The 14,780-nt window shown below is 34.5% G+C and overlaps 1 protein-coding gene across 1 annotated transcript in view; it reads right to left on the bottom strand.

The window, feature by feature from the left end:
* Positions 1 to 4,652, bottom strand: part of scaf (scarface) — a 32,731-nt gene extending 28,079 nt beyond the window's left edge. Inside the window, exon 1 of the mRNA XM_070284229.1 lies at positions 4,517 to 4,652. The gene's annotated coding sequence lies outside the window, so the exon portion shown is untranslated. The remainder of the gene's footprint in view (positions 1 to 4,516) is intronic.
* Between the last annotated feature and the right edge of the window lie 10,128 nt (positions 4,653 to 14,780).

The raw sequence follows: 14,780 nt of genomic DNA, 5'->3' as shown, positions 1-14,780 counted from the left end.
TCCTAATCGCAAAACAACGCTCAATGAAAACCAAATTTCTCTACGGGAATTAAAGAAAAATACTTTTCTGAAGCCTAATTCCGCTGCAAATCAGTGGAATCACACCGCATATGATCTTAAAAGTGAGTTAAAAACAGTAAGTGGAGAGAGAGTCCGTCGACACATAAGGATACAGGACCTTCAGACACTAAGAGCTAAGGATGTGCAACATATTCCAAAGGCAAATAAGCTTAAAAGATTGAACAAGCAGAAGAAGTTCTGGAGAGGTGATTTATGAACAAACTTAAAATAAAGAATTCATTAAAAAAAAACCCAAAGGGACCCCACATCTGAGGTAATTTCCTTTCGGGAAGAGATATCCTTAAAGATCCTTCTAAATTTGGTAAATTTAAGGCCGAGACGACTTTAAAACGTTGTCGAAGCGAATGAAGAATACAAATTTTACTAATTACCTCATTATAACATTTTTATATCATTGCAGGTTATTATAATTTCAGTCAGAAGTTTGCAACGCAGTGAAGGAGACGTTTCCGACCCTATAAAGTATATATATTCTTGATCAGCATCAACAGCCGAGTGGATCTAGCCATGTCCGTCTGTCCGTCTGTCTGTCTGTCTGTCTGTCCGTCTGTCTGTTTCTACGCAAACTAGTCCCTCAGTTTTAAAGCTATCTGAATGAAACTTTGCATATAGTCTTCTATATGCTCTCACTGCTATATATGTCGGAACGGGCCGGATCGGACGACTATATCATATAGCTGCCATACAAATGTTCGATACATTTTTAGAAAAAAAATTATAACTTTGCTGTTTTTCAACATTTCTGCACCATTTTTTAGATATGGCCATTTCATATTATTTCATTTTCATTTTGTGAAAATCGGACGACTATATGATATAGCTGCCATAGGAACAGTCGGGAAATTAATAGGAAAAGAATTATAGCTTCGTTGTTTTTCAACGTATTTTCATCTACTCTTAGATATAAGCTTTTTTTATTATTCTAGAATTTTGGTATAAATTTCATAAAAATCGGGCAACTATATCATATAGCTGCCATATAAACCGATCGGTAAATGTATAAAGCTGGGAATGTAAAACTGTAACTGTAAACATAATAAGTATAGGTAAAATGTAATGAAACTCTGTTTTGTGAATGTTTTCATCATTTAAATCTATAATATAAACATCAAAACCAATCTGCAAGGGTATACAAACTTCGGCGTGCCGAAGTTAGCTTCCTTTCTTGTTTCATCTTCAACTTGTTTGCTTTTTAAGTACGTTTTTTGATAAATGAGTTGTGTGCAAAAGGTAAAAAATAAATAGGAATTCTTAATGAAACCATTTAAAAAATTGTATTGAAAAATACACAGAGATAAATTTGTCGCAAAAATTGTGCCGTCTAATTCTAATATTCTTTTCAGCCATTGCACTATGGATTTTTTCCGGTTTTTTTTTTTTTGCATTAAGCCAATTTTAAACAAATGAAACAAAATATCTTTAAAAACATAAATCCAACACACTGTTTAAGCAACCCCTCTACAGAAAACATCAAAATAATAACCAAATTTCTTAAAGAAACAACAATCTATCACAATATTTAACATACACTAGCAAATTGTACATATTGTAAATAATACACCATAATCCCGTATATAGTCGATGGCCCTGGCAGATCGTACTATTGTATTGTATGTATTTATATGTTAGTTTTAGTTTTATAAGCTTTTCTAACATTTAATAAAATAAAAAACAAAATAAATATTTGGGTTAAAAGATATTAAAAAGTCCCCACTGTACGTTGTTTCTGATGATGCTAAACTCAAAGAGGCGCTGTTGAGGTTCAACTATGCAACCTGTCCGACCTGTCTGTACTGTTTTTACCTGTCCAATTGTATGCAGACATCTCCGACTTTTCGATTCCCGCCCCTCACATCAACGAACATCTTTGGTTGGTTACTTTTTTTGTTCTGGGAATTCTTTCATAATGCTCCATTAAACTTTATGCTTTCATAGATCAAGATGAACAAATATATTCGAGCTTTGTCGACGTGCCCATCAGCATCTGCTTACCTTGCTGCTGTTATTTATTTCCACCTTAAAACAGTTGTATTGCGTTTTTTTCTTTTTCAAAAAGATCTGACTGCGTTTGCAGCTCTAACAAGCCTACAGTGATCTATAATGTCATTATTTTGGTATGGATTTTTTTATTTAAACGTATTGAAAAGTAATTTTTTGTAGTATTGGATATAGGACAATATATTCCACTGTTTTTGAATGAAAGCACAGATGCATTTACAACAATGTCGTATTCCTTATTTATTGTTAAGCGTTTTGTGATTGTATTATTAACAAAATACTGAAAATTTTAGCGCAAGGGAAATTATAATTTTTGGGTCAAGGTAATACTCATCCAAAACTTGTTAAAAAGGATAAGTAGCAGAATATTTTACATATTTAGTTTTATAAACATATAAACATATTTTGCATAATACGTAATTACTAAGTGGAAAGTAAACCCGAGGCAGAACATTTTTTAAATTTATTTACATAAATAAGACTTTTCTTCTTTTAAGTAACATTTTAGGCACCTGCGACACTGTTAGGTTGTTGTAGTGAACTTGAACCAAAGTTTTCTGGCGTTGGTCTATGGTTTATAGGCTGGCCCAGTTTCATTGTAGATTCCACAGCCAGGCCAGCTAAGGCTTTAGCAGAACGGAAGCGCATTGTTTGCGGGCAAATTTTTCCGTTTCTGCTTGTCGTTTTTAGACTTTCCGAAACGTTGCTTGTTTTGGTCGCCTTCTTTATTGAAAATTGTGTTTGGCAACTGTTACAAAATAGACAAACTATTTCGATTTTTTAACTATAAACAGAAGCCTAATATTAAAAGGTTTAGTAACTCCAACAGATACTAGTTGGTACAGTAAAAAAACAGAATGAGAAAAGAAAACAAGTAAGGGGTTAACAGTAAAGTTTATATAATAAATATTTATACGATGTAAATAAATATATTTATATATATATATATAATATTATAAACAAGCACAAAAAAACTGAAAATAGGTTTTGGAATCCGAAGTATGTTGCAGTAGGATATGACTGAAATTTGTACGGAGCCCGAACGTTCATACGTACGTATGGGTTTATTACACTGAAACGTTAAGAAACGAACATTAAAAAAAAAATTCTTACATGCTTTTCAAAAGGGTTATGTTAGCTTGTTAGTGTAAGTGATGGATCCCATTAAGTTTTATTTTTTATAATAGTTCAAACAACCATTCTTCACTAGTGCAATCAATCAATGCAATATAATCACTTGTAGCACTTGGATAATAACAAAATTAATGAAATAGGGTCGCAAAACAATTCTTTTTCAGCATCCAGATTTTTTTTATGAAAACCATCATTGATATGATATACTAATATGATAATTATAACATTTAGTTTTGGTAATTCTACAACTTTATGTTATACTCTTGCAGGGTACCATAATTTTAGTCACATCAGACTAGTATGTTATATACTTTATTTTGTTGTTTTTTTTACCTCTAGAAATTTAAAATACATATATTTTTGAGTATTTCTAGTCCCTCAGTTTTGAAGCTATCTGAATGAAACTTTGCATATAGTCTTCTATATACTCTCACTGCTATATATGTTGGAACGGGCCGGATCGGACGACTATATCATATAGCTGCCATACAAATGTTCGATAAATTTTTAGAAAAAAAATTATAACTTGGCTGTTTTTCAATATTTTTGCATCATTTTAGAGATATAGCCATTTTATATTATTCCAGAATTTTGGTAAAAATTTTATGAAAATCGGACGACTATATCTTATAGCTGCCATAGGAACGATCGGGAAATTAATAGAAAAAAAACTATAACTTCGTTGTTTTTCAACGTTTTTTCATCTACTCCGAGACATATGCTTTTTTTATTATTTCAGAGTTTTGGTAAAAATTTTATGAAAATCGGACAACTATATCATATAGCTGCCATAGAAACGATATATAGATGTAAAGAAAATGTAAAGCTGGGAATGCAAAACTGTAACTGTCAAACTGTAAACATAATAATATAGGTAAAATGTAATGAAATAATATCTGCAAGGGTATACAAACTTCGGCGTGCCGAAGTTAGCTTCCTTTCTTGTTTATTATTTTAGAATTTTGGTATAAGTTTTATAAAAATCTGACATTTATATCATATGGCTGCCATAGAAGCGATCGGTAGATGTAGAGAAAATGTAAAGCTGCGAGTGTAAAACTGTAACTGTAAACATAATAAGTATAGGGAAAATGTAATGAAACTCTGTTTTGTGTGTGTTTTCAGCATTTAAATTTATATTATAAAAATCAATACCAATCTACAAGGGTATACAAACTTCGGCGTGCCGAAGTAAGCTTCCTTTCTTGTTTTTTTTTCGTTCCGCACCACCGATTATAACACTGCAGACGTCACTGAAGGTAAATCAGGGACAGTGAAGAGCTTTGCTTTTAAATATACATACATAGTTATTTGTTTTTCTTATTAATGTTATTTTTAATCCATGCAAGATCCACAGCTTTTAGTATAGTTAAAGTTTATGTTTAATGATTCGAATGTTAATATGATGTGTGTTTCTGAGATCTGGTTTATGTCCGATATGTCAGATTTGTTAGTACAAATTAATACTTTCGTATCGCTTGGATAGTGTCAGTCACGCTGCTGGTGTTGATATATGTACATATGTATGTATATGTATGGGATTAGTAACGAATTAAATCGAATGTAATCCAGAAGACACTGCATTATATGTTCCTAAAAACTGACAACAAATTTTTAAATAACAAAGCAGTTATCAGATGTATTTACAAACATATATACCGTTTAAAGTTGCGAAAGTCGCCTTTTGGCCATTTATAATTTATATAAACCTATAATTTTATATAAAGAGATAAATAATTTGTAATGGGTTTATTTATTTACTATGAAGACCCGGCCCCACTTGCTGTGGCTAACAAATGAGTATATTACAAAGTTCTTAGTAAATAACATGTGACACTTAAACTTATGATTGAGGTAGGTAAGGAAGTCTTAAATCATTAAAAGTAATATTTATTATTTTGAATTATAAATACTTTTAATTTAAATTTGATTTAGTACTAATCGGTGCACAATATTTTTGGTTACCTGTCTTTAGCTAACACCAATATGTAGATTCTAAGGGTTCCCTACACGAAAAACGAAAAACATACATTTTCCTAAATATTAAAAAAAAAAATATTTAAAATATTAATAAATATGGGCATGTCCACGGGTCGCGAACGTACGTTCGTACGCTTTAAGTGCAAAAAAAAATAGAAAAAAAATGTTTTCCGAAACTTTTTTTTTGCCATTCGATAGTATTTTGTTAGCTCTTTGCTTAGTGTAAATGATGGGCTTCGTTGAGTTTTCATTTTCATAATATTGCCAAAAAACATGCGGTCGCGAACGTACGAAAAATGGAAGTCGACTTTGGCTTAATCTAGTAAAATGAAGAAATCTGCGAATTGGGACGGAATATTCTAAAGCAGTAACTTTACTTTTAAAATAGAATCATGTAGCTTTCTATTGAGTCCTTTCCCAAAGAAATATCTCCATTGGTTTTTTTTAAATTGAATTAAGTACCGGTCGCGAACGTACGGGTCGCGAACGTACGATTTTTCCAACATAGAAAAAAAAAAAAAAATTTAGTTAAACCTTTTTTTTATTTAAGGAAATATGAAGTTATTCATAAAAATGTAGTGCTAAACAAAAAATAAGCAACATGCTGTATTTGTTGAATTTTTTTTTAAATAATACTTTTTATGAATATCTTCATATTTCTTTAAGGGGGTCTTCTCATTGGGCAACTTTTTTTTTTCGATTTTTTTTTTTTGCATTTATTTATAGCTTGGGATGGTGTGTATATGTCCCCAAAAGGATTTTTAGAAATTCGAAATTCTTTTTTGTGAAGCAAGTTCTTCGCAAAATGAGCTTTTTTCAAACTTCAAACGCGTTTATCTCGAAACCACGTTTTTCGAACTGGCGGCCATGATATCTCCAGTTCAACTGAACCGATTTTCATGAAACAAAGTGAAATCGACGCAGAATTGTCACCATTTTCGGCTGACGGAACAGATTTAAAAAAAAAAAATTTTTTCTATTTTTTTTTTTACACTAAACTACAAAAAAAACGTCCGAAATCGAATTTTTTTTTTTGAATGGCCGCCATTTTGTTTTAAAAATTTAAAAAAAAAATCTGTTCCGTCAGCCGAAAATGACATCTATTCTGATTATAACCCCGTTTTTATTTTTCATTTCGGACGCTCCGGAGACCCTGAATCGTGGCCGCCAGGACGACACCTTTTTTTCGACCACCAAGTTTGAAGTCTCATTACTCTTTGAACAACCCTCGTATCGAGGCAAGAACAACTTTTTTAGTTACTTTGAACATTTTTGAATACAATAAATAAAAAAAGTTTTCAATTATTCTTTGCGTTTTCAAATAAGAATTTTTTTAAAAAGGGTCCAAAAAACGGCTTTTGAATGAGAAGACCCCCTTAAATAAATAATGGGCTGTCTAAACTGTGTTTAATTTACACATTTTTACTTTTGTCCTTTATTTTAGCCATCTAACAATATTTATATGCTTGTTAAACAAAAAAAAATATAAAAGTTAAAAAAAAAATACTCACGGTCGCGAACGTACGCTACTTTGAAAATCAAAATAAAATCAATGGTTAGTAGTAACTAAGAAGTTTTTATATATCTCAAATAGTACTACCGAAATGACTTTAGACAAGAGGTTTTATCTACCTGCTTGCACTTATCGCAAAGCAATGACAAAAACATGATGTTTTGGGTCGCGAACGTACGATTTAAACATAGATAAGAAGTAAACTTAAAATTAACAGTTAATTGAACAATATTTCGCTCTCTTTTGAATTTTTCTATTCTTATTAGATTGTAATAAAGAGATTTGGTAGAAAAAGTTCCAACATAACATACGTTTTCCTTGCGAAATAAATTAAAATAAACATGCCTTTAAAAGTAGTAAAAAGTGAAAAAAAAAAACATTTTTTCACTTTTCAGGCTAATTTCTTCCAGAAAACAACTGAGATATGATATGGATCCATTGTATTATGAAAATTTGAACATTTCTTTATGACAATACACCGAAAGAAACCAGGATTACGAAGATTTTTTTTTCGGCCGTGGTTTACCTTTTGGCGGATATGCCCATATGGCATTCAAAAGAAGCTTTTGACTTTCATAGCGAACGGTCGTGTTTTTGTTTTGCGCTCCGAACTTTTTGTTGTTTTGCATTTAAACCACCGGGGTCCAAATTTTAGATTGTTAAAATACAATTTGTAATTTTACCGTTTCGCTACGCGAGTGCATGTGCATGTGGCTTTCAGTGTTTAATTAATATTTATATTATTAATCACCCTTAGTTTTTGTGTTTTTGTGTTTTCTTATCCCCTCTTTGTGTTGTCCCGTTTATTTGCTTCTAGCGGCACTTAGACGGCTCAAGCTTTCGTTTGTTTTCTCTGCTCACCCACGCTTACGCTCCCGCTCTCTTGTTTTTGTGCGGTACTGCTTATCAGCGCACAGTGGTTAAAGGTTTGTGAAAATGGTCTCAAATTTTATTTGCGATATTAAAGGCTGCCAAAAAGAGGTGTTTGCAGATCAGCCCAGCCTTCACTGCTGGCTTTGCGATGCGGTCGTTCACGCTAAGTGTCTAAGCTTAACGGGCCGTATCGCTGACGCAATTTCTGCCAAAAATGGCTTGCGCTATTGTTGCCATGCCTGTCGTGAGGTGGAGAAGGATATGTTATCCTTCATGCGGCAAACCAAACGCGGATTTAGTGAACTTAGGGTCAATTTTCGTAAAACAAACGACCTGTTCACAGAGCTGGACGCTCAATTTAGCGGCATGAAGCTGTTAAGTGAGTCGGCTGCATTTGGGCGAACCCCAGTCACCAAAGATTTGGCACACTCCCTCGGCACAGCCCCCGACACCGACACCAACTCCAATGGTGTTAAGATCGGGAACGGCTAAAGATTCGGCATTCGAAGGTACCGGGGCAGAAATGGCAGCAGCTCCGCCAGTGTTAACAGTTGAGTCCGCTGCGCGCAGTGGTTGCGCCCATAGGCCAAAAATAAAAAAATTTATTACAACAAAAATGTACGAAAAGTAAACAGATCGTCTCTTAAATATCCAAACTTATTTGTGGCATACCAGATTTTTTTTTTAAATCTAACAGGACTTTCTAAAAATTAAATTAAAGATGTGAAGATGTATTCATTTGCAAAGCGTAGCTACGCGCATCGCGAGTATTTCACAACCATACCAAACTTTGAAGTGGTCCGATTATTAATTACGTGTCCAAATTAATATTTTTTGTAATGGATTTTGAAGTTCAAGGTATTTTCTATAAAATGAGATATAATTTAATATATTAAAAATAATTATTGTTTTCATTATATTCATGTGAAATAATCATGTTTCTGGCCGATATTTTTAACGTATTTTTTATGTTTAGCTAAAGTTATAGTTGTGACCCCACAATAATCTACAGTTCATATGTATGCCAATGTGTTTGTCGCGCTTTTAAGATGACAAATGGTAAAAAAATTTTTGCCGAAATTTGCCTATGTGCCTATAATCTTAAAAATACTAACACAGGTTAGGGTAAGGTTTTTAAATTTTTTTTTGGTAATTTTTTTTTTTTTTTGTTAAATAATGGTTTAATATCCTTAAAATATTGTGTAAAAGTTTTGCATCGATTATTACAACATTGACGAAGTTATGGATAGTTGAACGGAAGTCGTTTGGTGTTCGATGTATGAAAATCACAAAGTTTAAAGCGTTCTCCTGAAAAATGCCATTTTGAAAATCGGTGTACTTTATAACTCAAAAACTACTTAACCAATCGGTTTGAAATTTTGAACATAACTTTGAAATTTAATTGCACAGGTACTCACGTAAAGCTTTTTTACATTTTTAATGTTAATATATATATTTTTTTAAATTAACTTAATTTTTGAGTCGAAAATAGGGGTTTTGACTTCCAATTTTGATAAAAAATCGGGAAAAATTTTTAAAAATAAAAACGTCTCTTAAGTACCTTGGGGCACTAATTCTTTAAGGAATGCAATACATTTTTTTGATATCGGACGTTTTGTGGATAGTTAGGATGTACACCGAAAACCAACTTTTATTTGTGGGGACTCAGGAGATTAGCAATATAGCGTAGGCCTGTAAATATTTTTTAATAAACAAATTTAAAAAAATGACTCAAATGTTTTGTTAATTTATGGTATTTAAATCATTAAGCTAACTTTAGCCGTTTCGCCAAAACATTTTTTTGAACAGTGGGCAGTTTTGCACCGAATTAGCCTTACCCCCCTTAAGCTGTGTGCATTTGTTGCTAAACAAATAAAATACACAATATATAAGTTAATAATTTTTTTTTTACTTTTGGACACTTATATTTCACCAACATTCTCATTAAGAGATAAAAAATTAATTTTAGCTCTTGGAAAAAAATAATTTTATAAAAATGTTGTATGGGAGCTATAAGATATAGACACCCGATTTTAACCAAATTTAGTAAGAATGCATAAACCTGTTTCAAACAATATATCTGTGAAATTGGTTAAGATATTTTGAAAAACAAAAAAGTTTTTCATACTAAATGTTGATTTTTAACAGATTGTTCCTATGGCAGCTATATGATATAGACGTGCTACATGGCCAATTTTTTGAACACATACTTAAAACATTTTTCTTGATTTTTGGTATTAGTTTCGTAACGATACATCAACTAGAACTATTTTTGGCCGCGTCTCCATACAAGCCCAACCACTGTGCTGCGGGGTCTCAATCTCTGACTCCGCAGCCTTCAAAAAAAATCTCAGCTATCCCAAAGGGCAAAAATAGGGCTGAACCACTAGCAGAAGTCGGTAATGCTGCGTTACCAAAAACCCTCACCGCTATTCCACCATTAAAAACAATATTTGTTTCCCGGCTTGCCCCTGATCTCGCATCGGAAGATGTACTAGCTCTTATACGGAGCAAAACACAAGCCAAAAGTGTGAAAGTGGAAAAATTCAATTTCTCATACCCCAGAGATATCTCATCTTTCAAGATAAGTGTCTCCCTCGATCTTTTTGACACAATTTGTTCTGGTGACTTCTGGCCCGAGCACTCTGTAGTCAAGGAGTACGAGGTAAAGATAAAGAAAAAACGGCCTTCACGGCCGGCACAAACCACAGTGACTGCGGGCGTCACGGGCGTCCTACTTTCCTATCAGAATACTAGAGGCTTACGCAGCAAGCTCTCTAAATTATATTCTGATAGCTTTTCGTTTGCATCCCAGGTGATTGTGTTTACCGAAACCTGGTTAAAGCCGGAGATTCTCAGCTCCGAAATTTTTCCGGGTAAGTACACAACTTATAGATTGGACCGTCTTTCCCAGTGAGGTGGTGGAGTTTTAATTGCCGTTGACTCCACCCTTATTTCCGAACTGGTTCAAATTGACGATCTCACAGGTATTGAATTTATCTGTGTAAAACTATCATTTCCAGGTAGTTTTATCTATATAACTTGTTCTTACGTTCCTCCATCTGCTGAAGAGCCTATTTATTGGAAACACCTTTCGGCAATTCAGGCTGTTTCCAACATGCTTACAGATAGAGACCAACTAATAACTCTAGGAGACTTCAATATACCTGGAGCTCGTTGGTCATCAGATGGTACGTCTAATGTCCTCCAAACTGCGGCACAGCATGACCTCATAGATGGTTTGCTTGACATTTCGTTGTCCCAAGTTAACCATGTCGTAAATTCTTTAAATCGCCTACTAGATCTGTGTTTCGTCTCTGATCCTGTAGGTGTAAACTTAACAAGAGTCGATCCATTGACGCTTCCCGAAGACCCTTACCATCCTACTTTCGAAGTGACCATCGATTTGGGGACTGTCGTAAAGACCAAACCTGATTTGAGTTGCTCAGCAACTAAAGTTCGCTGCTTCCGTAAAGCAAATTTTCAAAGGCTAGATACCTTGATTTCCCAATTTAATTGGTCTGAACTTTACAGATGTACTGACATGGCGTCCGCCGTGGATATTTTTTACAGTGCCATGAATTCGTTCTTTGCATTGTGTGTTCCTTTAGCCTATCCGTCGGTTTCTAGTAAACCACCTTGGTTCACCAAAGAGCTGACACGCCCAAAAAACGTTAAGTCTAGGCTTTATAATCGCTATAAACGCACCGGATCTCCTACTGTTCATTCAAGGTATCTTAGTGCTCGGTCGAATTTCACCGTGCTTAACGCGCAATGTTATAAAAGTTATTTAACTCGCTGTAGGGTTCAGTTCACGCAGGACCCGAAACAGTTTTATAACTTTGTTAACACTAAGCGAAAACCCAATTTACTTCCTTCATCGCTTTCGTTAAAGAACGCTACAGCAAACTCTGATCAGGCCATCGCCGATCTTACTCTTTTGATTTGCCCAAGTCGAACCTAATTTTCAGTCCTATTTTAACCGAAAGCTCCCTTAGTTCGGATCTTCATCGTGTAAAACCAGTTTACTCACCGGGTCCGGATGGAATACCAGGCTGCGTGCTCAGGTATTGTGCCGGAGCTCTGTGCAATCCCCTTCTGAAATTGTTTACCTTATCTTTAGAAACCTCAGAATTTCCCCTTATTTGGAAGGAATCAATCATTCCTCTCCACAAAAAAGGTAGCAAATCGGACGCCAGCAACTATAGAGGAATCTCTAAGTTGTCGGCAATTCCAAAACTTTTCGAGAATGTAATTACTCCCCACTTGCAGTATTTATGCAGATCCGTAATTTCACCATGTCAGCATGGTTTTATGAGGCGAAGATCGACCACTACAAATCTCCTGGAACTCACCTCTTTCGTTATTAGAGGTTTCCAACGTAACTTTCAAACCGACGTGATTTACACAGACTTCAGTAAAGCTATTGACTCGGTTAATCACTCTCTTCTTGTAAAGAAGCTTGACTTAATCGGGTTTCCTGTCGATCTTCTGAAATGGATTTTGAGTTATTTGAGTGACAGAACTCAAAAGGTTCTGTTTAAAAATGCTCTATCCAAATTCCACAGAGTCACTTCTGGCGTCCCACAGGGTAGCCACCTCGGCCCGCTGGTATTTACATTGTTTATCAATGACCTCCCCCTGGTTCTAACGAATTCTAGAGTACTTATGTACGCTGATGACGTTAAGCTTTGCTTGCAGTATAAGGACAGCTCTTGCCAGTCAGACCTGCAATCGGATCTTAATAACTTTCAAGCATGTTGTCGTGCTAATTTATTACATCTCAATAGCTCTAAATGCAAGCTGATGACATTTTCACGTGTCACTCCCCAGTTTGCAACTTATATGCTAAATGATTGCGCTCTTGAAAGAATATCTCTTGTTGATGATTTAGGCGTTCGCTTAGACCCTAAACTTTCGTTCTCTGAACATATTTCGTGCATGGTTAATAAAGCCAAAGGCATGCTCGGTTTTATTAAGAGGTGGTCGAAGGAATTCGATTCCCCTTATATAACGAAGACCCTTTTTACTTCGTTAGTTCGCCCTATATTGGAGTATGGTTCATGCGTCTGGAGTCCTCAATTCGGAATCCATATTAACCGTATTGAATCTGTACAAAAGAACTTTTTACTTTTCGCCCTCCGGGGCCTACCTTGGGATGCTGATGAGAGGCTACCGTCGTATTCAAGTAGACTCCTATTAATTAACTTACCCTCCCTAGCTAACCGTAGAACGATGCTTGGTGTCGTATTCCTCCTAACCTAATAAACGGTGATGTTGAGAGCCCCTTTCTCTTAGGGCAGCTCAATTTCCACGTTCCCCGACTAACATCTAGAACCCTAATCCCTTTATTTGTAAATCACTGTAGGCGGGAGTTTGAAGTGCATGAACCCTTTAGGGTTTTATGTACGGATTACAACCGCTTCTCTGACATTATAATTCGTAGCGATAGCCCTTCTGTACTAAAAACTTTAATACTTGTAGAGTTAGCTCGTAGTGTATCACCGTAGTCTAATTTTGCATGCGTTTTTATTTTATTTTACCCATTTATTTATTTTTGCATGACTGGTAGTAGTATCTCGTAGTGTAGCTATAATTTTGCATGCGTCTTTATTAATATTTTTTTATTTTTATTTTTGTTTACTTATTTATATAGTTATATACTTATAGAATATTGTCCTAATTTTGCATGCGTTTTTATTTACCAATATATTTATATTAGATTTATTTATTTTATATTATATTTTGTTCTCTAATGTTTCCTCGTTCATTTTCATCTTTCCTTCTAACGCGTCTATCTAGTTCGCGACTCGTGCCGTACGTCACACGGCTGCGCCCCTCGGTCGGTTGGGCGGGAGGTGGAAGCGGGACCCCGCGCGAAAAAAAAAAAAAAAAAAAAATAAAAAAAATGTCCTTTGTGGGTTAAATTCCATATTATGGGCTTCGCCTTGACAGCCCCTGTCAATGCCACTTTTTTCCTTCAACTTCCCTCCATTAGGGGTGTCTAAATAAATCAAATGAATTATTTAGACAGCGCGATATCAGCTGTTTACTATCTTGATCTGGCCCCGCCATTCAATTTTCGCAGGCACCATTTTCGTCGTCAGAGTACCGGCAAAATCGACGAGGCACAAATTTCTTCTTCCTTTTTTCACACCGTTTTTATACCCTTGCAGGGTATTATAATTTCAGTCAGAAGTTTGCAACGCAGTGAAGGAGAGTTTCCGACCCCATAAAGTATATATACTCTTGATCAGCATCAACAGCCGAGTCGATCTAGCCATGTCCGTCTGTCCGTCTGTCCGCCTGTCCGTCCGTCTGTCCGTTTCTACGCAAACTAGTCCCTCAGTTTTAAAGTTAGCTGCATGAAACTTTGCATATAGTCTTCTATATACTCTCACTGTTATATATGTCGGAACGGGCCGGATCGGACGACTATATCATATAGCTGCCATACAAATGTTCGATAAATTTTCAGAAAAAAAAATTATAGCTTGGGTGTTTTTCAATATTTTTGCATCATTTTTGAGATATAGCCATTTTATATTATTCCAGAATTTTGGTAAAAATTTTATGAAAATCGGACCACTATATCTTATAGCTGCCATAGGAGCGATCAGGAAATGGGAAAAAAATTATAACTTCGTTGTTTTTCAACGTATTTTCATCTACTCTGAGATATAAGCTTTTTTTATTATTTCAGAGTTTTGGTAAAAATTTTATGAAAATCGGACGACTATATCATATAGCTGCCATAGAAGCGATCCGTAGATGTAGAGAAAATGTAAGGCTGGGAATGTAAAACTGTAACTTTTATATAGATATGGCCATTTTATATTATATCAGAATTTCCATACAAATTTTATGAAAATCGGACGACTATATGATATAGCTGCCATAGGAACGATCGGGAAAGTAATAGAAAAAATTATAACCTCGTTGTTTTTCAACGTATTTTCATCTCTGAGATATGAGCTTTACTTATTATTATAGAATTTTGGTATACATTTTATGAAAATCGGACAACTATATCATATAGCTGCCATAGAAGCGATCGGTAAATATATAGACTATGTAAAGCTGGGAATGTAAAACTCTAACTGTCAACTGTAAACATAATAAGTATAGGTAAAATATAATAAAACTCTGTGTTATGAGTGTTGTGTTAATTTAAATCTATAATATAAACATCAAAACCAAT

The sequence above is a fragment of the Drosophila kikkawai genome, chromosome 2L (assembly GCF_030179895.1).
Source record: "Drosophila kikkawai strain 14028-0561.14 chromosome 2L, DkikHiC1v2, whole genome shotgun sequence".
NCBI classification, from domain to species: domain Eukaryota; kingdom Metazoa; phylum Arthropoda; class Insecta; order Diptera; family Drosophilidae; genus Drosophila; species Drosophila kikkawai.
The sequence above is the reverse complement of the archived record's forward strand: the minus strand, read 5'-3'. Positions and strand labels throughout refer to the sequence as shown.